The following is a 26243-nucleotide window of genomic DNA, read 5'->3' as shown; positions in this document are numbered from 1 at the left end:
ATTATTAATATGCAACAACTCAATAGTTTAGTGAACTACAAGGGTTTTTCATCACAGCAAACATTGCAAACTGAATTACTTCTGGGTATATCCAATATCAGCAGATCAGGCACAGTGAGATTACATTATTTGCCTAGGATCAAACATGTCATTAAAGTGATGAAATTCGTATTTGGACCCTGGCTGTCATTTAAGCTAGAAATAGGTCAAGCAAAAAGACATGTATAGCTTTATTTTTGCCACCCTGAATGCGAGATTGCAGAAGCAGCAGCATGCAAAGGTACATTGACCTAAAAACAATCTCATCTGGTTTTAAAGAACATATTCACAATGAAAGAGAATGCAATATAAGGTAATCTGCTTGAGCCAATATTTCACACAGCATGCAGCATTATACTGCCATCCCATTTATTATCAGCCACCATTTACACCTTGTAAGGGACAACAGACCTTGCCCGGTGCCCCTGTTTCAGAGTCATCCATCTCTAATCTGTTTCTTGAAATGCTAGGTTGACACAAAGCTGAACCTGGGAGCGCTGGGGGAGCAGTTGGAAAGTCCCTGTGCTTCCCTGTGCTTTTAACTGTCACACAATAAAGTGTGAGCTGGGAAGACTTTGGACAGCTGATCCTGCTTCAGAGGAGAAAAGTCAGGGCTTATTCCTGTCCCAAACTGGCTATGGAATTGGGACTGTCCCACAAAATGTGGTGCGGTTGGACACCATACAGACTCCCCCAGCTCTGTTCCTGACCTTGCGTTTTATCTTGGCTTGAAAGCTGCAGACTTGGTATGAGGCGAACAAGGAGAACTCACACAAAGGGAATTTTCGTCACCCATGTGAATCTTTTTGGTCCATTTCAATACAACCTTATTTAAGTGGCTGCATTTTAATTGTTTCCCTGTTCTTTAACCTATTGCACTTGTGACTGCGTATCGGTGGGGAGCGAGGACAAGCACCTGCCTACATCACATCACAAATACGCTCAACTTTCACTCCTTCCCCTACTGCTTCCTTTTCTCCCATACAGCATTGTTTTTATTTTGTCCTCTTTTATCCTTACTAGCAATGTTCACTCTTTCCTTTTCTCTTACTCCCCTCTCCTCTTTTTGCCCACTACGTTGTCCCCTGTGTTGAGCTTATTCCCTTAATCCTCTCGTCTTTTTAGTTCTCCATTTTTGCCAAAGGTTCTTTTTTTATAAATATCCTGCTCTCTTTCTCATGTTACTGCTATTTGCACACTCCTCGGCCTTCCCTTCACTCAAATGCTCCCTCCATCTTTTACCCACGTCACACACTAGTTGCCTTTACGTTGCTGGGCCTCCATTCCCACTCACTTGCCTCCCTTCTATCCCTTTTCTCCTGCCCTTCCTCACTCTTCATTTCTCCCTGACTCTTTAGACCACCTTCATTCCCCATTCTCCTTACACTCCTGAACTCCTGCTCCACATTTCCCCTCCCTTTTATCCTTTTTGCCCTGCATTTCCCCTCACTATTGTGCCTCATTAATTATTGCCCATTCTCCTGCCCTCTGTCATTCTCTGTACTCATTCACTCTTTTGCTCTCACTTGACCCCCTTCACTCACCTTATCTCCTGCCTTCCCTCACGGTTCTGCCCTCCTTTATTCTCCACTTGCCCATCCCATCAGTGTCCATGTTAGCTGCTCCTTCTCTGCTTTTCTCCCTCACTATCCTGCCCGTATTCCCCCTCCATTTCCATTCACTGCTCTGCAGCAGGGCCCTTTGGATCTGCAGGAGATATGGAGGTGATGGGTTGAAGTTAAGGGGTTTTTCAAGTGCCACAAGCTGCACAAACACAAAAATAGTTAACCCCTGGTATGTTTTTAGATTAAATGCTGCACTCCTCGTCTGTGATGTTCAATGACGTTTCAATAGTGTGGGGTAAGAACACTGTGGTCATGCACAAAATGTATCTGCATGCTGTAGGAATTATCCTGTGATATCACCTCCTGTAATGAACCCTAGAATTTCCAACATTTGCTTCATGCTTGAACTTTCAATGTTACCTCCTTTGACAGCAAAACCTGGCAAGGAGCCCCAGCTGTCTCCAGCTAGAGTCAGACCCCATAACACAGAATGTCCCTAATGTTCATCACTGCGCACCTTCACCTACTCTAGGCTCTGCCTCCAGGACCCCACCCGCCCCCACCAGGGGGCCCTTTGCCTTAAATCTGCCACTGGAGTCCCAGGCCACTATTACGGTGTGTCATTCCCAAGCCTGGTGGGGGATCCACAGACTTTGCTGCGGTTATTGGGAGGAGTGTGTGTAGGAGAGCAGTATGTGTTATCCTAGGCAGAGCCGTTGATCTGCATCATCAGAAATGTGATTGACTGACTTTGAATCCTGGTCACTTGACACAAGCCCCCCTCCCGCCCCCCAAGCTGATACTGAACCAGTAATGTAAGTGAGTTGCCGCACAAGTGGGGTGTTCACCCTCCTTCGCATATTGTGTTTAAAGCAGGCCAAGACTTTCCAAACTCCAGGAAGTCTCGTGACTGTCCATCAAAGAGACCAAAAACGAAATACTCACATGCTCCTCAAAATAAATCTGTGGATTATGCACAAATTCAACCACACTGATAAACATGAGCAGGAACGAGAAAGGCGTACCGTGGTGTGTATAGCGGGTACTGTGGGTGTTTGCTCGTCCTCACCCCGCCTTGGAATGTTTTGGGTGCTAATGGATGTGACAGAACTCTCCACCATGTTCGTATGAGTGAGATGCAGTGGCGTACCGAGAGGGGGGGGGCAGGGAGGGCAAGCTGCCTCCCTACAGGCTCTTTTGAGAGGCTGACTAGGACTTTGGTCAGTGGGACACCTCTTCCGCTCCACACCTCAATGAGGGTGCCCAAGGCAAAGGTGTCCTGATAGGAGGACAATGTGTGATGAGCAATTCCTGCTCAGCACGCTCATTGTCCTGGCAGCAGGACACCTTACCCTTTCAGAACGGGAAAGGTGTCCGTGTCCCGCTGCCAGGACAATGTCCCAAGGAGCTCCAGCAGCAGAGGAGCTCTCCCGTTGCTATGTGTCAACAGAGCATTTCAGTGTGAGCCATTAGACACTGATGGGAGTGAGGGGAGACTATTAGCAGGGACTTTTGTCCCATTAGAAATGTGCATGGGAGGGGATGATCCGCAGTGAGAAGGGTGCATAATGCTGTAGGTTTTATGAAATAATGACTATGGCTTTACCCAAGGGGGATTTGTTAGGCGCATATTAATCTGCATGATGCTATTGTGACTTTGCATGCAGGATGGGGAGAATAAAACTAAAGGATCCGAGGTGGGAGGACCAATAGAAGGAGAGAGAGTTGACAGAGCTACAATTGGCCACGCTTTCCCGAACACAGATCTTTTGCTACTGATACATTTTAGAAGCGTGTCACTTTGTTGCATGCTGCTCTTGTTGTACCAGCTAAACCCGCTATTTGCCCTGATGACGGATGATTTGTCCGAAATGCATTAGCAGTTTTAGCATTTTTGGCACAGGATGCTGAGTGGAGTCTTTAATAAAATAAAACTCAGCTGTTTTTTTGTTCACGAGGTATCAGTGTGAGCAATGTTATTCACGATAGATTAATTATTAACGGAACAAGGTAGTAAAGTAATACCTACAATTGAATGTTTTTCTAGACTTTGATCTGGATTATGGGTGTGCAACTCGCACCGTAGGCTTCTAGGTCTTGGTCCACATTTCTGAGAATAAAACTAAAGGCATCTTTTTATTGGTCAACATATTTTGATGATAATGTATATAGCGTAATGTTAATTATGAAGGCTAATTTATTATTATGTAATGTGCTTTGCTTACAAGGCATTGCTATAAATAAGGTATTATTTAAGCACATGAAATACAAAATAAAACCTTAATAAATATCTATATCAACTAAACCTGCGAAGATGTGCTCAGTTGCTTAAATTGTCCATTTCACCATTTAACCAAAGTGTGTGATCCTGGGCAGATCATTTAATCACACTGCCCTGATTCATATTTGCGTGTAAAACGGGGATTTGCGTGCCATTTTGCCTGCAAATTACCATTTGTCAAACAGGGATTTGTGCACAGAATGGCACGCAAATCCCTGTTTTACACACAAATAATTCCATGAATCATGGCCACTTTGTCTTGTCTGCAGCTCTGTAAGTGATGTACTTCAGAGCTTATTTTAATATATCATGCTGTTATTTAAAAAAAAAAGCCTGACTATACAGTTGCTCCATACATAACAATAGTGCAATTTAGTTATTTGCCACTTGGCTTACTTATGGCACCTTATTCTAAAGTCACTTCCATGGTGCCTCCACGTATCAAAGACTGGTGATGCTCCTTGCAATGTTCTTTTCTGTGAAGTCACTTCTGTTGGTGCAAACCATATGCATATGAGGAGGTTTGCATGTATTTTGCCCCAGCGCGCGTGGACAGAGCTCTGATATATGAGTTCCCTGCATCTGTAAAGATTCTGCAGTTTTGTTTTGTTATATGTTAAAAGGCCATCTGCCACTAATGTCACCAAAAAACAGACTGGAGCAGCTGTGGGCGTTTGTGGGCGCGAATGAGACCACATGCATTTGGGAGGAAAGTAGCAGGACGTTTTTGGTAGCTCGCCCCCACCCCACCACACTCTTGCAATGCTGGATACTCCCCTGCTGAGATGCCACAACAGCAGGTACATGAACCCGCAGCACTGGCCTGACCTAGATTGGCTGGCTGGCAGCTGTTTCTTTCGCAGTTAATTACTCCAAACGAGGGGCTCCTTGACTGCCCTCGCTTAGCTCCGTTTCGCGGCGGCCCCCGTGCCCCCTCCCTGGACTGTGTACATGTGTGCGACCTCTGCTGCCCAGCACGTGTGGCCATGCCGCCGCCGCGCCGTGGGCTGCGTGGCAGGCGCCGGGCTGAGCAGTCGCCTCACTCTCTCCTTTCCATTTCATGCTTCCCTCTCGCTCCCCCGTTCCTCCTCCTCCTCCTCCTCAGCCACCCCTCCCGCCTTCCCCCTCTCTCTGCCGTTACATCGCCAATCTCTTGCCTGGAGTGCTCCTCCCGTCTCTCCTGCAGTTTGCGGCTCAAGACATGAATTAACCCCAGGTAAGGAAGGGGCACGACCTCTCGGCCGGCATGAGCATTCAGGAGACCCCAAGACCCCCCTCTGCATGCCATGGTTGTTCTCTCGCCCCTCCCCCACAGATTCCGCGGCATCACGGAAAGCGCTTAGTAGCGGGGTCTCTTCACTGCGAAGGGTTAATTGGCCCCGGTGAGAGACATGGGGGCACAGCTTCCGCAAGAACGGCTCAAATCGAGCAAACCTATGAGGGCGCGCGTACGCTGCCCACCTGTTGGCAGCGACAGGTGGGCAGGGAGGCTGGGGATGTGCGCTCTTTACCCATCTACCGTCCCTGTTTAATACAACCCTCAAACAGTAGGGTGCCCCTGACAGCAGGACGCGGGGCTTCTTTCCCTGGAAGGAGGGCTTTTGGGTCTACCTCTCCAAGGGAGCCCGCGCTTCTTGGGCAGGGTGCTGGTCTTCCGCCCTGTGGCGGGGTACAGCCGGCTGCTTCCCTGCTGGGCTAGATAGCGCCAATCTCCTGGGCACTGCGGGGGTGTCTGTTACTGAGGCATCTGTAGTTGCCCCTGACCTCCACCCCTCCCCCCCCCACACCCGGCGCTCGCAGAATCTGAGTCTGCTTCTCTGCTCAGCAGAATCCTTGGGGACAGGGGTGCTTTTACGGGTGGTCGGGGTGGGGGGCTGTTTTACCGTATAAATGCTAGGCTGCGCACCTAGGATGGGGGGGGGGGCTTGGGGTTGCACCCCAGAGCAATGAGAGGGGGCTGCTTATTTATCCTGAAAGAGGGGGTGGGAGGTGTGGGTGTTCTTGCCCCTGGCTCGTGGCTGTGCTGCAGAGATCCCAGTCTGTAGAGGGTGGGTGGGGGTCGTGGGCCTGATTTAAGGTGCTGGGGGACGGGGTGCTAATCTGAGGAAAGTGCTACCGTGCCCCAGAGGACCGTCTGGTTAATTAACAGGGGGTGGGGGGGGCTGCTTCCCGAGGCATGCATGGGTGGCTGCCCTGGACTGGGGCTTTCTCCTGTTAAGCTTCCTCGCTGGGGGTGGGACGGGGGCATGGGTGCCTACTTTTCACAGCAGGTACCCTAACCTCTGCTCTTGGGGGTAGTGTCCGGTCGGTCATGCCGCAGTATATTGGAGAAAGAGAGGATGCCGTCCGACGTGGACCAAATTTTGTTTTAAGGCAAGCAGCCACACACGATGTGTTTAAATGCAAAGTCCCCCGTGTTTTCTCCTCTGGAGCGCACGCAATCCACCTGCCCGCCCCCCGCGACGCGCGGCTGCTGTGAGTCCAGCGGGCAGCCGGGCTGCAGCATCTGCGCCCGAGCGCCATCTTATTAGCAGCGGGCATTTCCCGCGCACCTTAACTTTATACGCGCCCCTTCCTCGCCATTTCGTGGGTTTCTGATCTGTGCACATAACCTCCGCACCCCCCTCTCTTCCATTTCCCCCTCTCCCCCACAATCATCAACTGCCTCCAGGGTGGTGCACGCAGCCCCTCTGCTTATATCCCTTCAAGTTTAAAGACCGCCACCAAGAAGAGCCTCGCTGGCCTGTCAGACTGCCAGGCCCTGGTAAGGGGCAAGGGGTCCAGGCTCCCGCCGCGCATCCTACCATTCAAGGCAGGCCAGATGCCAAAGTTTCCCTGAGTTGACATTTAAATGTGGGTCGTCTCTCCGACTTCACTCAGATTTAAGGTCGCACATCTCGCCAACGTAGACCTGTGGTATTTAAGGTGGAATTGATCTTCTTCTCTGGGTGGATAATGGTGGCGGTTCTCTGGGTGGCATAGCTCCCCGACTTCATTCAGAGAGATTTAAGGTCGCACATCTCTCCGACATCATCCCGTGGGATTTAAGGTAGAACTGACCTTCCTGACTGGGTGGATAATGGTGTCCGGTTCTCTAGAGTAAGGGGACCTGGCTCTCAATCAGCCTCATTTGAATTGAAAGGTTGAAAGGTGTCCCAACTCAGAGGCGAATCTCTCTCTTGCACTTAACGTGCCCCCCGCCCCTCCTGTATTATTCACTTGCATTTAAGGTGAGTTGCTTTGGAGCTTTGTCCTCTTGGATTTAAGATGGATTGGAGGCCTCGTCTGCTGACGCAGCAGAGTTGCTTCAGTTTGGCAGTAAGGAATGGTAAGAGCCAGGGCCCGCCCTAGGATCTGCGGGTCCCTGGGCGGCAATAGAAATGTGGGGGCTTCCTTATTTACATGTTCAATGGCGTCATAGAATGGGTGTAATACTCGAGCCATTTACGGCAATATCAGGAGTAAAGCTGTTTTCATAATACTGCGGACGGTGTGGGCTCACTCCCTTCTAGAGACTGCAGATTTTGGTGGGCAAGGAAAGGTGAGAACATGATTTGCCCAGGAGCACACACTTTGGTTAACTGGAAAAGCACGATTCGAGGCCAGTCTGCAACTCGGGCACTTGCACATCTGCCCAGCTGTAGTTGACAGAGATATTGTTTGCAAGTTTGGTTTGAAAACATCTGGTTTTGGAATTCAGTGCAACACATTGTGCTCGTGTACTGCGAACTGCAGTAAACTGCTGTGTTTAGAGCAGTGTCTAGATTGCTTTTATTTTTCTGATGTATGTATTTGGCCATATTGTCCGAAGTAGTAATATACTTTTCATTTATAACTACAAATGAGGATTATTGTGACTGTCAAAGGTCATTAATGTCAGAGCAATGCGTTTATTATTTTAAACTACATACCTGCAGAATGTCTCCTGCTTTTAGCACAGGTTTCAGGTATGCCAGGGCAGGGATTTGGCCTGGGGTGGACAGGTTAAAGTGCTTCCACTTTTGGATGGCCTTATAGTGCGATTGAAGCAGACCCAAAAAAAAAAAAAATAATGAGGGGGGACTCATTTATACATACAGGAAGTGAACACATCTTGAAGTGAAGTCTGCCAATCTAATTCTGTTCTTTTTAATAGAAGAAAGTTCACAGGACAAATGAGCATTGGCGTTTCAAAAAATAAATCCTCTCCACCCGAAAAATAGCGCGAGAGAGAAGATTTTCCTAAAACATTGCTAGCAAGGAATAAAAGGTGCACACCTTTTAATTCCAACGATCTATATTGAAATACCCCTTTCAAAGCGAAATCCCAAACACACTGCGAATGTGAAGACTGGGGCTGAAAGGCCTATGGCTGAACACACAAGCAAATCAAACTTTCTTGATAACACCAACCTTTCAAAAATCCTAGGGGGATGGTAAAAAGTTGGCCGACACTGACCACCCTCGTGTATCCTTGAATTGTCATTGGAAAATCAGCAGAGGTACAGGAAACTCAAATCTCTCCAGTCCCCAGGCCAGCCACTCCCATTCCCGCATCCCTCGCTGCTCATCCTGGCTGGCATGCCCTGCACCGCTTTCCCATCCACATCCCCACGTGTGGCTTTCAACAATACCATAAAGAGCTCAGACAAATAGATACATATTTTAAGCACAAAAGAGTACGATTGTGGAGTTATGGAAGTCGGTGATAATATGTATTGTTTGCGCCAAAAGTAAATTGTTATCCTGTATCACTGGCTGCAGCATGACACCAGAAATGGGGGTAATACCCCTTTCCACCAGAAAGTGTACTGGTAAAAACAAAAAAAGTTCTGTACTCAACGCGCTGCCGTGTACCTTGTAAGTTGATCACCAATGGCGCTTTGGAACACAATCCTGTTGTGTAAAGCTTGAAACAAGGTGAGTGGGCCAGACTGGTAGTGCGCTTCACTTCCTGACTTGCAATGGTGCTTACTGCCCATCCAGCGCCTAGAGGCTCTACTCCCAACCTCAGGAGCTAAATTGTGAAATAGGGTGGTTCTGCATTGTTGCGCTAGCCTAGATAATCACGAGTTAAATAATTATAAGTATAATCAGCAAAATTAAGATTTTTTATTTGCTCATTGTTTTTTAATTTTTCTTTACAACGAAGGGCTGAAATGTCTGATTGTGAAGAAAAAAAAAACAAAAACCATTAATTAAAAATCTTAATTTTGCTGATTAGACTTATGATTATTTTTAACTCATGATTCTCTAGGTTAGCGCAACAATACAGAACCACCCTGTTGTATAAAGCGCCTTACAAATCATGACCAATAATATTAATAAATAAAAAGAAACTTGATATTTGGTGTTTTTTAAAGAAACTTTTTTTTATTGGATTTGGCAGATTGAACGATTGATCATAACATGACATATAACATAAAAACATAACATTGCCACAAAGCATGGACTCGACCCCCAAGGCAACCTTTCCCAGCGACAGGTTGTTCTTCCGCTTCGGTCCCTGCCCCGCCTTTTCCTCCGTATCCTCCCGTGTAAGTGTTGACTCAGTTCCGATCTCTCCATCCCCTCCCTCCCATTTCCCCCAGATCTTCCTGCGTTTTGTGCTGGATCCTCCAGTCCTATATGTGATCTCCTCCGGACTCCGGCAGTACTCCCTGCCGATCTTCCAGACTCCGTACCAGGGGCGTTGCTAGGGGGAAGCTGAGGGGGCTATAGCCCCAGACCTTTTGGTTGTAGCCCCAGATAGAAGCTGAGGGGTTACAACCAAAAAAGGCCAGCCCAGAGTCCCGACAATCCCAAAATGAGCTTAGCCCCAGATCTTTTTCAGACCTAGCAACACCACTGCTCCATACGATGTTGTCTCCTGAGATCCCCAACCCGCCACCAGGCCCCGTTTCACCACCGTTGCAGCGATGGAGATCAGTTTTTCCTCTCCTCTGGGTCCTTCGTACTCCCCCTTAATATGTACTGTAATATTTGGTGTTAAGGGTATTTATTCTTAAACTGTATAAAGCATCCAAAATTATATGATAAGAATATTTCGATTTTGTGCAGGTCACTAATCAACACTGTGGCAATTCATGAAGGGATCATGAATATTATGGTTGATGATTAATTTACAAAGTACAGGGCAGTGCCTTGAGTGCTGAAAACATTGTTTTCGACTGTGGAGTTAGCTGCCCCCATCTTGAATAGAAGACTACTAATACCAGAATGCAATTCAGCAGAAGGCTAAAAAAACATTTCCTGTGGGTGTTCTGAATGCCAGAACAGAAATGTGTGAAAAGGTAACCTGGCTGTTTTTCCATCGTTTGACAAAGGCATGCTTCATAAAGGATCCGAGAAAAATGTGACTTTCAACAAAAATATGCTTTTTGGTGTGTGAAGTAAGAGCGCATGAATATTAGGGAGCTATTTTAAAAACTCTGTGTGGCATTGTTTAACTGTCATGGATAAAGATGTTGCTTTGGATGGCTCACTGCTGCTCTGTGTCTGTTTTCAGAATAAAAATACAAAGTTTTCAGTTTCAACCAAAATGTTAACAACGTCTTGTTCTAAACAATGGCTACTTAAATGAGCCATCTATCTAACAATAATAAAAGGCCAGATGTATGTTTGTGCGATGCAGTCATGTGCAGTAGAGACTGCCCGCTTCACCTGATGTCACCACTAGAGGGAGCTGTTGCCTTAGGTTATGTAGTGCTCCTACTGTGTTAATGAAAAGCTGCTGTATTTTCTGCATCCCACTGATCACGTTCTATGACAATGAAAATATTGCGCTACTGTTTATATTTTTCTTTATTTTGAAAAAAAAGACAAAACATTCTATTAACATAAATGACATGAAAATATACCATATAATATATTAACACTCTGAAAATGTCTTTCTTTACGCACTTTGGCCCGTGTACACAGGCTTTTATCCTAGTCGCTTATAAAAAGCTTAAACTTTACATGCTCTGCAAAATAAAGTGTGATTATTGTGTTTTGTGAGGCCGAGCTCAGACCTGCCACGCATCATGTGATGGGTCTGGGCTGCCGGCGTAGGAGCGGCGCTTATTTTTCTCTAGAGAGTCACAGGGGATTGTGAGGTGACAGGCAGCAGGGCAACGCTGGGCCAGAAAAAAGCATTGTACCTGACAGTGCAGCCCCTCTTCTCAAGAGGCAGATGTTACCTGTCTGCAGGGCCTCCAGGACCACGGGGGCCCTGGGCGATGGGACCAAAGGCCTGTGACTAGGGCTGTCCCTGGTAAGAGTTTTGCAGGAGGGCAATTGTTCTCCACCGTCAGGCGGGGGTGACAGTGGTCCTCATAGACAGGGCGGGTACGTTGTCTTTACACAGGGGATTGTGGAAGCGGGCCCCCGAAAGCCGGTATAGACACAGCCCTTGTTCAGGAGATATGGAGGTAGGACTTGTATGGGATTAAGGGCACACAGAAGCTAGGTTGACACTGGGGATGTAGCGGGTTTCCCTATGGCGAATTCGGAAGCAGACCATTGCAAGGCAGGTTTGAAGGCAGTCCATAGACAGTGGGTATAGAATGGTCCTTTGGTGTAGAAGCAAGTGTTACAGAGGGTACATCATCTAAATATAGGGTGATACAGGAACTCCAATTGCCAAAAATGCCTGGGGGTAATAACAGAAGTGGCATCATGCACCCTTTCACTATCCTCTCCCATGGCATCAAGTGACCTTTGTTTCAAGTTAATATCACAGGTAGAAGCATCTGCAGTAAAACGTAAGCTGTCCGCCATTAGGCTTAATGGTCATATGATGTGACTTTCTATAAGGCCTTCTGCATGTGGACATGGTTGTTGCTTTGCATGTTAGCATATCCTCGTGGGATGTATAATGTCAATATTGTCCACTCAAAACACACATTGCTTCGAATGTCTCATGCTCTTTCTCCATCCGGGGTTTAATATGTGCTTTTGGGGGAATACTCACTCAAGTATTCATGTTTGAACAGTGTGTGACTCCGAAAGTCACAATGCATGTGTGGGTGGCACGGCCATCCTTGTGACCTGTACTGTTCCTTTCGGGCGTTTCTGTGCATAAAATGTATTGGACAATGCAGTCCACATGACGAATGCTTGAAGCAGGGCACTTCACTGCAAACTAGGTCTTCTAGATCTGACCCGGGCGTGCAGGACATGGTAACACCATGAACACATTGATCTGTAGCGCTATCTTTACAGATTTCCATGCACACTCTTTGGGGTTGATTCATGGAATTTCATGCATAAATCGCACAAGGGCCGGCGTGAGAAGGCCACTGTGCAAGCCTGTGCCTAGAAAGAAAAATGAGCGCAAACTGTATTCACAGATTTGTTTGAGCTAGTCACGGCTGGAACGCCCCCGCCCGACACGCCCACACACAAAACAGGAAACTGCCAGATCAGCTACCTTGGCGCACTCACCCGGGCGCGAATACACACCCCCTTCAAACAGTGCGAGGAATCCCCCATAAGCAGACATGCAACTCAGGCAGCTTGTGCGGGGTCGCCCGTAACTGTATCCGGCACCCCGACAGCATGGCTATGAAAATTCGTAACTCAGCAATAACTTGGGAAATGTGTGTGAAAACCCACGTAAAACTTGCCTGTACCCCCTATACAGCTTATGTGCACCTCTACATTACATCGGAACCCCGATTGAGTACACACACCTTGAAATCCGGCATGCGATCCCGACTGCGCGATGAAAATCCTACGCGCAAGTGTACTTATACCAGCCTTTGTGTGGTGGATCCTATGAAGGACTTGCGTGGGCATTTCCCAGCCGAGATGTTGCGCGATTGATTCCACAAATATGTATCTTGCCGCGCAATACTGGGTGTGCGAGGGATTGCCTGCAGGCCGTCCATCAGCACGCCCACTTCTTCACAGGTTAGTCCCCATTTCTGGTGTTCTGCCCCATTCCCAGCCCTCTGCGCAGGCCACCCCCACCCTCTGCCCACCCCCACCCTCTGCTCGGAGTCTCGTGCAAGCCCTTTGACGGCTCGCACAGACGGGCCAGGCCAGCGCAACATCCATGTAAGTCCAAGAAAAGTGCAGCGCATTCGATTTCATGAGTCGACAATCAGAGCTGCACGCGCAGATTGGGTGTAAACAGCCTATTTTCTGTGCTATAAATTCCATGAATCGGCCCCTTTGCTTCCAGACTGTCAGCTGACCATGTAGTCTGCTTCTCATGGAGTTTAGAGGCTGCATTGTCCAGATCCTACTTTCAAAGGAAGGCCGTATTGTAAAGGACAATTATATAGGGTTTAGGAAAGGCATACATAGTTATTCATACATTTAGGTATTTTAAGTGTTAGTGTGGTGCGATTCCTTTGGAGGAAATATTTAAAAAAAAACATGTGATGCAGCATTTAATGCGATGGTCTCTAAACTGGTATGAAAGCCCATGAAGACGCAGGTCTGAAGATCAATCTTATCTCCACTCTCTGACTAGCCTCCAGCCCATCGATCTGATTGGCTGGGCACCAGGCTTACAAGAAATATTTCGAGGGTGCAAACTGAATCTTAGGGATAAGAGCTGTACCCCTTGATAGCCCCTAAACGGTGTTCATGAGGAGATCCGAGTCGGAGTAAGCGGGCGATCAGGACCTTAAGCGCTCAGTCACCCACAGTCACCCCCTGCTTCCATGCACATATCAGTCTGGGGACAGCTTCCACCCTGAGGTTTGTCTCTGTGCTATCGAGGATTGGATGCCTTCATTTCTTGTGGTTTCTTCTGCTTTTCCTCCTGTGCACGTTTTCAGGAGGTCCTTGCTCCGCTCCGCTCTCATCTGTTGGAATCGTCCGTACCCTGTTGTCCTCTTTAAAATCTCCTCGTCTTGCTCTCAATTCAAACCTTAACCTTAAATCGCACAGGAGCTATCCCTCAGCTGGAAAAAGCAGATATGGGAGCACTCAGGGAGCAATTCGATTCGAGTTAGGCTACAGTTCCCTAAAATCCCGAGTTGATTTGAAAATGCTCATGCTCTATGCTAAACTTAGGGAACCTATACCCAACAACCTATACGAACGTGTTGGGAATAACATGAATCAACCCGGTTTCTTAATTAAATTTGCTAAGCTATGCGAAGATATCCTGTGTAACATCAGTTCAGACTTAGAGCAGCTAATCACTGAAGCTACAAAAACTAAAAAGAAGTTGTGGGACTATGATTGGTGCCAGACTACGTAGGCTTTCCATTCTTATAGCTCTATGTCTCATTTGGCTCACAAACACAAAAAAAGAGGTATTTTATCTCCAATCCTTAGGATTTTTCCTAATCGGGATCATCGACAAATCCTACTTAGAGTGAGGTGGAATATCTTACCGACTCTAGACACTAAACTGAGATGGAAACAGATTTCGGTGGCGGATAGCCTTAGTAGATTCTGTCATTTAGTTCCAGAGACGGCTAAACATCTCATTCTGTTCTGCACACAACTTGAAACGCTGAGAGATTCTTGTTTGAACACTCTTAAAGTTTTATTCCTGGGTTTACCAACTGAACTGGTTTGGCAACGCTGTCTGAGTATTGGAACCTCTCGAGAGGGCTTGGCTCTGTCTAGTTTTATACGTAATCTCCATCTGGAACATATGTAATTGTATTTTTCCTACTGTTCATAACATAATGTTTTTAAAAACATATAGATCTCTCTTTTTATTTTTCTTAGACAATATTTTTATTACTTTAAGGTAATATTTCTGTATTTCACCTGTTGATTTATATCGACTGTATATGCATTTCTGTACTTTTTCTATGTATTTGTTATCTCTTTTGTAAAGGTTTAATAAAACCATATACAAATAAAAAATAAATAAAAATAAACTGTGCTGGCTCCTCCATAACAGGCGAAGGGGGCCGGTGGGTCAACACCACCTCGCCCATTATGGACATGCCACCACTGAAAAACAGCTAGACTGGCTGCACCCATATGCCAGTCTATCCAGGTAATTATACTTAGCAGGACTGCCTTATCAGAGATTCCCAGTAAAAAGAGTCAAGCAACAGTAATAAATGACTAGACTGGCTGCAGCAAAATGCCCATCTGGCCACTAATAAAACATATCAGGCCTGCTTAGCCTGGATATGGATGACCATTACGATTTAGCGCGCAACCCCTACTCCACCCCGCACCCCTACATGTCCCCTGTCACAGCCACCAGCTACACTCCACCCCGCACCCCTACATGTCCCCCGTCACAGCCACCAGCTGCACCAAAATTAGCTCCTCAATTCAGAATTACTTCCACACCCCTCTTCAGTACTTGTGTATGAGGCAACGTACTGGGATAAGGAACAGTAGGGCTAGTAGTAATGAAGATTACAGGTAACTGAGTCAGGCATTACCTCCACCTCCCTCTGCCTCATCTGAGTACTTGTGTATGCCTCTTCCTCTCACCCCAACCCATGACATGGAGGCCTCCTGGATGCCTCCATGTCATGGGGTGGGGGAGCCCTATGAACTCAAAAAGAAATTGTTTCTTTTTTTGAAGTTACCCTGCCTTCATAAAGACATTATTTCTGTTACGATCAGAGTAATAAAACAACCAAATATTTCTTTTTATGTCAGAGCCCCCCCCTCCCAGGACATGTGGTGGCAGAACTCTGCCATGAATGCTGTCTTCATAGACCTTGCAACTCCTGCTTCGGCCCCTTTGAACACTGCTCAGCATTCCACCGTTCCTTTAATCTCAGGTGTATGAAAGTTCGAGCACATTACCCCACGTTTTCCTCTTCATTGGTTTCCAATTGAAGCTAAATTACTGCTGCATGACTTCTAAAGCAGTGGCGCTGGGCTGGCTGGCTTAGCCCGCAGTGCACCGATATGTTGCATTTAGTTGTCCACTGTACTCTTGCTTTTTAGGGGGCACCCTGCCTCCCCCCTTTCTTAACTCTTAATGGTGGTTAGGAAGGCCTTTGAAACATACCTGATACAGCATGCTTCCTGTTCATTTTATGTCGGCCTTTCTTTCATTTACTGTGTTTTAGGATTCTTAACATGTTTTTTAAAAATTCCCTATTGTTATTTAAAATGGTATTCTTTACCTAATGCCCTGCTGCATTTGGACCCAGGATGTGTGTTGTAAGATTTTAGGAATAGACTAACCAGGTATGTCCAGATCTAGTTGATCACTGCCACAGGATGGGGCTCTAATATTATTAATGCCTGAAGTGGAACTTTACAGGAAAAATGCATCTTTCTATTTACATGCATATATATATATATATATATATATATATATATATATATATATATATATATATATATATATATATATATATAATATATATATTTTCTGTTTACTATTACTACTTTTTTGTGAATTGCTGTATTATTGGATTATGTTGAAATATATGTATTTGGTGTACAATCTGTATATTTTCTGTACATTTTATACATTTGCGAAAAGTTCGTATTGAACTACAACACAATTAAAAAAATGACATGCATATCTTGGGGTAAAGAAGTATGGATTACAAAAAACATTGATTTTTGAGTTAAAATATATTTTTACTCAACTAAAAAATATCCCCTTTGGGAACGCGATAAAATAACTGGTTTGCTGCGCAATTCAAAAATATGCAATAAAACCTCCAGCTTAGAAGCTGATTTGGAGACCTTGTTCTAGTAGACATGGACCCCTCCAAGATTAGACACTTGGAGATCTATATGATTTTTGGGGAAAAAAGAAAATATAAGACAAGATTCGATTTTTTTACACACAACTGTACTAGGGGGATCTCTCCTGCTGGCTCCGCTGATGCAAGGGAGCCACGTGAAGCCGCATACACTACCGCGGGAGCTTGGCACTATTAGGCCAGGCTGGCTTCTCATTTCCGGGGTACTCAGAGTGAGTCGCGGGAGAGCTCAGAGCTTGTGGGAATGTATGATAGTTTATTTATATAGCGCCTATACACGATATGTTTCAAAGCGCTTCAAGGCAAGGGAGGGAACAAGAGAAAATATAATGACATTCTTAAAGGCCATGAACAGTAAGGATGTGAAATTAACTGTCGTTCTCAGCCTGACATTTCAGATAGTGCAAGAGCTAAGCCATAAATAAGGAAGGGAGGGAGAGAGTGGGAAGGAAATGGAAACATACGGGCGACTACCGTACTGGGCCTGACGACATTTCTGGTAGAGCCAGAGAAAACAAAAGGTGAGAGAGAGGGGTGTAGGGAGGGAGGGGAGGAACAAAACAAGCGACTATCGTACTAGGCCTGATGACATTTCAGATAGTGCTGGAGTGGGTTTGGGGGGGGACAAGTAAGGGGCTGGGGGAGGAGACAGACGAGGTTGCTATCATACTAGGTCCAGGGACAATTCTGATAGAGTAAGTGCATAGAAGAAAGTGAGGGGAGGAGATAGGAAAAGGGAGAAAGGGAGAGGAGGAGAGAACAGAGAGTAAGCAGTTAAAAATAGTGAAGAAGCAAGAGGGGAGAGCAATTACAATTGCAGAAGTCAGTAGTAACACATAATGTTCTAAGCCAGGATACAAGATGAAGATGGGAACAGAATGATTTAGGGTCACCCTGAGAAAGGGTGACACACTGTGAATCAATGAAGTCCATAAAAGTCAAATCCCGCATTTGCCACAAGACGAGGATAGTGAAACCAGAATGTGTCAGGACAGACTCCTGCAGAAGTAGGCTGGAGGGGGAAAGAAGGAGCAGGGTAGAAGAATCAAGCAAAACAGGCAACACCTGTGTGCGAGAAGGGGTGGGGCACAAGGGAACATCACGAGAGGACCAGAGGGGTGGGGATGGCCTGTGGGGACAGAGGGAGTAAACACATGTTGGTGCATGCTTATCTGCTGTCTGAGCAGGGGGTCAGGCCCTAGGTCCTCCTGGTCCGAACAGGTCCAAACAGGAATTGCCCTTTTCTTTGACTGCCCTTTGCTTTGGACGCCTGGGCGAGAGACGCCCTTGGTCTAAGAGTTAAGAGCAGGAAGGAAGAGGCAGGGCTAAGAAGGTCGGTGGTGCTCAGGCCAGGTGACCAAGATCCACTTGCACCTGCTCCCCATCTGCAAAGGAAAAGAGGCTGGAGGGCTCCTTAAGTAGGGAAAAAGAGCAGCAACCAGGAAGGCACCAGGCGAGCAGGGCTTGCTAAGTGGGGAAAAGAGCAGCAACCAGGAAGGCACCAGGTGGGCGTGGCTTAGGCCTGGTGACCAAGATCCACTTGCACCTGCTCCCCATCTGCAAAGGAAAAGAGGCTGGAGGGCTCCTTAAGTAGGGAAAAAGAGTGGCAACCAGGAAGGCACCGGGTGGGCGGGGCTTAGGCCAGATGACCAAGATCCACTTGCACCTGCTCCCCATCTGCAAAGGAAAAGAGGCCGGAGGGCTCCTTAAGTAGGGAAAAAGAGCAGCAACCAGGAAGGCACCTGGTGAGCAGGGCTTGCTAAGTGGGGAACAGAGCTGAAGGCACCAGGTGAGCGGGGCTTAGGCCATGTGACCAAGATCCACTTGCACCTGCTCCCCATCTGTAGGTAGGCAAAGTACTCTACCCCAACCACCCCCTTCCCTATATTCTAAGTCCTACTCCAACCCCTCCCCACCCAGTCAACCCCTTACCTCCCCCTATATATTCCGATGAGTTTTTTCATAGTAATTAAGGCGTTTCAAGTTAGTTTGAAAAACAGACGGCAAAACAACTGGATATGCTAGTAGCATATTAATGCCACTCGCATTCAACAATGTAATATGAGTATAGTCCACTGATTCAATCCTCGATTGTCCGAAAGGTACCCAGTGATGGCAACCGCAGAGACATTATTGACATGACAGGGATTGCACTCAAAGGGAAGTTCCCACATAAGGCAGCACATTGTTGCTAACGTGGGCTACCTTCAAGTATCTTTACAAGACCCTGTATTTCTTTATTATTTAAAAAATAAAAAAGCTGCACGGTTTGTCTTGTTAACAAATCTAATCGTTCTAAAAATACACTGGTAAAAAGTAAAACTATTTTCCAGTTGATTTTCATGACTTACTCTTATGTTTAGTGTTTCTTATGGGAATTAAACCTTTCACTTCATGCTTAAAAGTGTGAAAGGAAAGGTGGGTTCCCACTCACCTGGGAGCATGGAAGGGTGGTCGCTGGGTCCAGCAAAACGTTCAGCGGGTTTATCCTGTGTGCCTCCTGTGTGCCTCCTGTGATGATTAGGTGGAGCATAGACTGTTGTTGCTGCTAACCATTTTTATCACAGCCCCAAGAACCAGCAGAAGAAGCTAAATACCTGAGGGGGCGCCCTAACATCAAAGCTCCTTTTTGGCAGCATGGTACTGTACAGTATCACTTTTGAGCATTCTCATCCACAGAATGGGATTACCATAATAAATGATCTCCTTCCCAAATAACCAGACAGACTGAAAGAATATGGCAAAATCCTACTTCATTATCAGTTCAATAAAGTAGGGAAACCTAGTGAACTACAAATCGCAGCTCACTCACTCTCGATTACATTTCAGTTACACAAAGGCTTGATATCTTGATGTGCCTCAGCTATGATGTCATCCTATGTGGCAATTAAAAAAACCTATCGGACGGAGGGATTGATTAGGGGAACATATATATAATCTGTATTACACGCCCCTCTAAATGTGTATAATACAGAATATAACAGCATAACAGCAGTGGATTGGCCCCTGCAACATTGTATGCTCACCATTGCATAGGCCCTCACAATTGGTTGGCATTCTCTCCCAACCTTGGACATTCAGCTCCTTAGCAGTACGTAAGTAAAACGAAACTCAGGTGTAGAGAACAACGCCAGACTACAGCCCACTTGCCCAATTAGTCTACCATCGCTCATCAGCCAAGCCTTCAGCCAAGGCCTCTTCTTTGTACTTGACCTTGCTGGATGTTCTCTTCTCTGGAACATTAAGAGGAGTTAACAAACATCATTATCTTCATCTGGAGCTTATGAATAGACCTTGTTTTCTGGTCTTGTACCATGTGTGAAGAGACCATGATTTTGTCCATTTCATCTTTCTATTTTGTGCTATTTGATTCAATTATCCTGGGTGCCATTACCCTCTTCTGCCTCTGAAGACTTGGGTGCTCCGTCTGACATATGCTTTCTGCATCTTTGATAGTTCAATATTTGGCATTCCCAAATGTTTGCTCATTTACTTAATCTAAATGTTAAAATGGGTTTCTAAACTGTGACTTGGTGGGCAGAGTTTAGGAGGCCATCCTGCATGTTTGATTGTTCAATACTTGGCATTCACAAATGTTCACTCATTTACTTAATGTAAGAGAAATATGTCCTGCTTATATTGCTTATCCTTGTTGACTCCCTTTGCACCCTGCAGTTGCTTCTTGCTGTGACATCCTTCATCTCTGGCCAACAGCGTATTCTTTATTCATGCACAAATTTGTATTTACAGCGTCTGTCAGCTCTGCAGCCCTGGTCTCTCTCCTTCAAGCTTCTTGCTTACTTTTTTCCAGAGCCGACACCCATTTTTTCAACATGGCCGCTTTACCCGTGTTATATTTTCTACTGCAGCAAGCTTCTATATGACTCATCAACCTTGCATTTCTGCGTAGACACAATTACTACTCATCTGATTATTTAACTTCTTTGAATATATGGTTTCTTCTCACTTGTATACATGTTTACTTTGCTTCTTCAGTTACATCTTCATTCTTTACGTTTTCTTAGATCGATTCTGTTTGTCATCGCCTTTTCTTCTTATGACATCACTTTGCATATGTCAGATTTTCTTTACAGCTCTTCGATGCTCAGTAGTGTCTGTAGATCTCCTGCTACCACTTCAGTTCAAGGGTACATTCGGTACGGTTGTCTGAGTGCATAACGTCTCTCATACACCCAATGCAGTATTGGGACGATACCTGCTGTCATGCACAGTGTCTTCATGTTCTTCATCCAATATATCGGAGGTGAGGGGACGGGCTCTATCAATGACGTACACGTCTGCTCCTCTACATTCCCCCCTCTGGTTGAGTCCTCGACCACCTTCTCCTCAATGTTCTTCATTCTTCCTCCACAGAATGACTACTTTGGGATCCATATCTTAGTCACCCCCCTCAGGTCACCTGCTTACATAATGAGGGGACATATTCCCTGCACTACGCAACCGTGCTTGTGGTCATTCAGAATATGGTGTAGGTTCTGGTGTTTTTTCTTTTGGGTCCTCTATGTCTGACCACTTTACCTCTCTTTATATGTTTGGATCTACTGGAAAACCGCATGCGCCTTCTCGTCATGCTCTCTCGTTTTCTTCACTTCCTTCATGTGACATCATTATACCCCAACTGGTCTGGCTATTTTCCCTTTCCTCATCAAGATCTAGTTTGCCTAGGGACAGCATTCTATGCTTGCCTACCATGGCATCATCCAATCTGCCTCTTGTTTCATTCGGTGGAGATCTTTTGATACTCCCTCTGGACTCGTAACCATCTTTCTCCCTCATTTGCCTATATAGGTCCCGAATCCTTTCCCCTATGCCTTCTGCCTCATGCTCATCAGCCCATGTCTGCATCCTCGGTATCTCCTGCAGCCCCCTACATGGCTGTTGTGACCCTCTCTCTTCTTCCCACTGTTCTCATGATTCAATTGGTATTATACATCTGTTGCCGATGTGATCTACTTCGTCATCCCTTTATCCCCTACTCCTTCTCATTTCTTCTTCTCGTCTTATCATCTCCCTTTTCTCTTCTTCTTCTCACCTTCTTTGCAACCTATTTTTTTTAAATAAACTGTGCTTCTATTTCTGCATGTTTCTTCTCTTATATGCTCTCTTTCTCTTTTTTCTGTTCTTCATACCTTCTTTGCTCTTCCTTTCTCCTCTCTTTTTCCTTCTCTTTTTTCTATACCCTTTCTCATTCTTTTTCTGTTCCTCTCTTTCTTCTTTCTCTGACATCGTCAATTTGATATGATATGATGTGACATTTATAATGTGCCTGTACACAAGTGTTTCTAGGCACGACAAGACACGGAGGGGGAAACAAAGGGAGGGCAAAATAATGATCTAAGTAGGCCTTGTGTCATTCAGCTCATGCAAGTGCAGGGAAGAGGGAAGGGGAGAAGTGCCAGTGGGAATGGAAGGGGGAAGTGCAGTTAGCTCAAAAGCAGGTGGCTCATTAGTGCAGACAGAAGGGACTGTAGGGTTGCAGATACAGACCCTTAAGTGCTGGGGAGCCCGGAGGCAGTGCCAGGGAAACTGGACATGCAAGAGCCTAGGCCCTAGTTCAGAAGGTCACCAGGTGACCAGTGCGCGGAGCAGTCAGGTGCATCAGCAGGTTAGAGGAAGAGAGAAAACTTCCGGAACCAGAGCTGGTTCTGATCAAGTCTGAGAGAAACAGGGAGGCTGTTCCTGAGGGAGGCCCTAGCCGAGGAGATAGATCTGCCCCCAACTCTCTGCTTGGAGAAGCATCTGACCCTCAGAGAGTTGGAGGTTGATGAGCGGAGAGCTCGAGAAGGAAGATGTTTTGGAAGAGAAAGTTGGAGGTAGAGCGGTCTTGTGCCCCCGAAAGCCTTGTGGATGATGCAAAGGATCTTGAACCTGATCCTTGTAGCCACGGGGAGCCAGTGAAGAGATTTAAGAACTGGAGAGATACGATCCCTGGACTTGAGGCCAAGGACAAGTCTTGCAGTACTGTCCTGGATAAGTTGTAAAGGTCGAAGAGTAGAGGCAGGAAGATTTAGAATGAGACTGTTGCAATAGTCCAGCCTAGAGAGGACCAGAGCTCTGGAAACAGGGAGCTTCTTGGGGAAAGTGAGAAAAGTATGAATACCTCTGAGGAGGTTCAGCTGATAGTTTTACTTCTTAGAGACTTCAGAGATGTGAGGAGAGAAGGAGAAGGTGGAGTCGAAGATGACACCCAGTATCTTAGCATCACAGGAAGGAGCAGGAAGAGGGCCCAGAGTGGGCAGCCAGAGAGAGAGAGAGGAAAGGAGGGAGCGGGTGTCCCAATGAGGTGGATCTCAGTCTTACTGGCATTAAGGCAGAGATCATTGGTGGCACACCATTCCTGATTTTTTATTTTTATTTTATTGATGTGGCTGAATAATCAACCTTTCCATTAAAAGTTTGTACACAAGGAATACTCTTGAATTTATAACATTATTAGGGACATTTCTAAAATAATACAAAAGTGACTTTACACTTATATCATGCTCACCCAGACAACACATAAACACATTGTTTTTGCACTATTACAATAGCAATTTTGCTTGACATCGCATATTCATCATTGCATAAATCATAGTAGGTTAAATGACTGTGATTATGACAACCTAACACTCATTTTTACATGAGGGTTTGCAAGATGCAGGGTTCCAAAAGACCAGCAATTATCAGTCTATCAGGGCAAACGAAATTTTGTATCAATAAAAACCACTCAGTTGATTAACACAGATGGAACACTCTTAACCTATCGAATGCATACACATTTTCTGTTTCTACATCTGGTTAACACTCCAATTACTTTTCAACAAATTACATTTGGTCACAACTTTAAGATTATCTTATGCAATTATCATCATTTTGCTTTCTTCAGGTCTAAAGTTTCCAAGAATCATATTGTTGCCAGACCTACAGATATGAAAGGTGTATACAAGTTATTTAACCATAATTTGTCTGGGCACATGATTCTAAAATCATTAAAATATATTTTCAAATAACAATTCAGTTTGTCATTAAGCATTGGGCATTCAATCAAAATATGTTTTAACGTTTCTCTTTGCGACCCACTTTTATAAAAGCGACAAACATTGTCATTATTTGCAATGCCCTCCCTCCTCGCCCTAATGTCACCTGTTGGCCACAAATTCAACCTAAATCGAAGAAAGGCCTTCCTGTGGGTTTGTGAAGGACTTTTTGCTAAGTAGCCTGCCATGTAATTTAGTTTCTTATTAACAAATGGGTTATTTCTAAAGTCCTTATACTTCTACCATGTATGCTGTATTTTAATCCAGTCATTTTCATATAATTTAATTTTCGCTCTCGTTGGATTAACCAACAAAACATCTAAGTTTATCTCCTCTTCTACAAGAATTTTTAAGGCGGTGCTCTTCCCGAGTTTTCGCATTTCTGATCCTCATTCTTAAAGTGAGATGCAAATGTGAACAACAAAGTATACGAATTAGAGATCATTAAGCATTTTCTCATCAAGGCGCACACCTTCCAAGCATACTTACGGTATCATGATGTCAGACCAAGTTCGTAATGTATCATCGCTATAGGTACACAGACAGGTAAATGTAATATTTGTTGCCAGAATATGCCCTCTATCCTTAGCCAGAAGGTATCCTGAAAGATGTTTTTTTGTCTCTGAACCATATAGCAGGACCGGTACTGATTTCTGGTTACAGAAAGTAATTACCGGTATGCACAAACATTTTCCTTATTTAGCTAGTATAATTTTAACTTGTGAAATTGGATCTGCGTTATCCTTCCGTCACGGAAAAGTCAGTGACGGAAAAGTTTGCCTGGGAAATGTACGCACCACCAAAGGTGCGTACATTTCCCACGCAAACAAACATTGCAAATCACTACATTACCCACACCCACCCACACCCACAACACACCCACGACACACCCCCCACCCACACCCTCAACACACCCCCACCGACTCCCCCAACATAAACATACCCTACTTACCTTTTCTTCAGACTGTCTCCCTGCGGCGCCAGTTCCCTTTCACTTCCGTGATCGGGAACCGGCGCCGCAGGGTCCTTTTCATTTATTTTTTTGTTTACGGGGGCTGCAGGGTTTTCCCTGGGGGACACCCCCGTAGCCCCAGTTTTTTTTTTAAATGTCAGGTGTGCAGCGGGTGTGTCCCCTCCAAACCCTGCTCACTGTACTGTATAATATGCTGAGCAGGGTGTTGCGAGGGACACCCCGGCAGCCCCCGCTGTCTTTTTTTTTACTTTCCTTCAATGCATGCTACCACCAAAGGTTCAAACTTTTGGTGTTCGAACCTTTGGTGGTAGCATTTTTCTGACTTTTTGTACGGTCTGACCAATCATACAATTCTGTGAAATTGCTGTTGCGAGTTTACTCTTGATGCTATTCAAGTAAGGCTCATTGTTTCTATTGTCATTTGAGGTTTACGGCCAAATAAGTATACTGATGCACAACTTGAAGCGGTTGTTCTTGCAAGTCCATCTATAGCATTTATTCTTAATTCGGGTATTTTCACACGCATAATTCTAGTCTTGTCGAGATTAATGCTTAAGCCATTTTGCTCTGTATATGAGACTAAAGCATCTAATAGTCTTTGTAGTCCTTTTGGTGTTTTAGAAAGCAGGACTAAATCATCCGCATAGAGGTGCCATGCGATAGGATTTGCGCCTAGTTTTGGGGTGTCTGCTATGATGTTTTCAAATTTCTCTTTAATATCTAAAATGAAGAAATTAAACAGAGTAAAAGAGAGAATACACTCCTGTTGCAGGCCCCAATGTGTAATAATAGGGGCCGACATCAGCCCCTCCTGGGTCTCACTTGAATTGTTCTATTGGAGTGCAGTCGGTTACTTAGGGTTATGATAGCTGGCGGGCACTGGGCTTTTTGCAATTTGGCTAGCAATAAACAGCGCGACACAGAGTCAAAAGCGGCTCTAAAGTCAACCAAGGCTAAATAGAGCGATTGTTTTTGTTCTAAGCAATTAGTCTTTAAAGCCGTTAAGGTAAACAGATTGATCGCTGTACCCATACCCTGAGCAAAGCCTTTTTGGTACGGGTCGTGATTTTGACTATTGTCTAACCATTTATTTAGATCTCTAAGAATAAACTGCCCAAATATCTTTCCAGGCGCATCCAGTAATGCTTTTGGTCTATAATTATTCAGTATTTTTCTATCTCCTTTTTTAAAAATCGGAATGATTGAGAGGCGCTAGGAGAGTGGAATGGTCTTAGTTTGCATTATGTGTGAGAAAATGTTAAACATAATCAGTGACCAGGCTTGCGGATGTTGTTTAAACATCATATTGCTCAAACCGTTCGGACCTGGAGCTCGCAAAGAGTTGGATTTTTTTATATAAAATTTGATATCCTCCTGCGAAATTTGGAGATGAAAGTCCTTGTTCATCGGAAGTAGAACAATCTCTTCATCCAAGGAGCTAGGAGAATATAGCACTGTATGATATAAAATCCATTGCCTCTCGGTTACACCATTGATGTGTGGCACAGAATGGGCAGTGGAGGAGGATTGGTTGAGTAAGGCCCATGTCTGTGCCGAGCTCTTGGTCTTAATGGCTTTTAACATAGCTTCTCCGTCTTTCTGGAACAGTTTAGCTTTACAAGCTCTCAACCAAGTATTTATACTGGTTTTATATGTTTCTTAGGGCATCCCCTCTTTCGCTCGCAGGCAAATATGTAGTCAGTTTTTTATCGGGACGAA

At 45.4% G+C, this 26243-nt stretch overlaps 1 protein-coding gene across 6 annotated transcripts in view; it reads left to right on the top strand.

Annotated features, from left to right (window-relative positions):
• The first annotated feature begins 4977 nt into the window (after window positions 1-4977).
• CACNA1E (calcium voltage-gated channel subunit alpha1 E) overlaps window positions 4978-26243 on the top strand; it is a 3100882-nt gene continuing 3079616 nt past the window's right edge. For 3 of the 6 annotated variants that reach the window (XM_069641434.1, XM_069641437.1, XM_069641433.1), the window contains exon 1: window positions 4981-5101. The gene's annotated coding sequence lies outside the window, so the exon portion shown is untranslated. Of the gene's footprint in view, window positions 5102-26243 lie in introns of all 6 variants that reach the window. The other 3 variants (XM_069641436.1, XM_069641438.1, XM_069641439.1) reach the window with 3 other exon arrangements.

Source organism: Ambystoma mexicanum, chromosome 1q (genome assembly GCF_040938575.1).
Source record: "Ambystoma mexicanum isolate Mex_15411 chromosome 1q, UKY_AmexF1_1, whole genome shotgun sequence".
NCBI lineage: Eukaryota > Metazoa > Chordata > Amphibia > Caudata > Ambystomatidae > Ambystoma > Ambystoma mexicanum.
The sequence above is the reverse complement of the archived record's forward strand: the minus strand, read 5'-3'. Positions and strand labels throughout refer to the sequence as shown.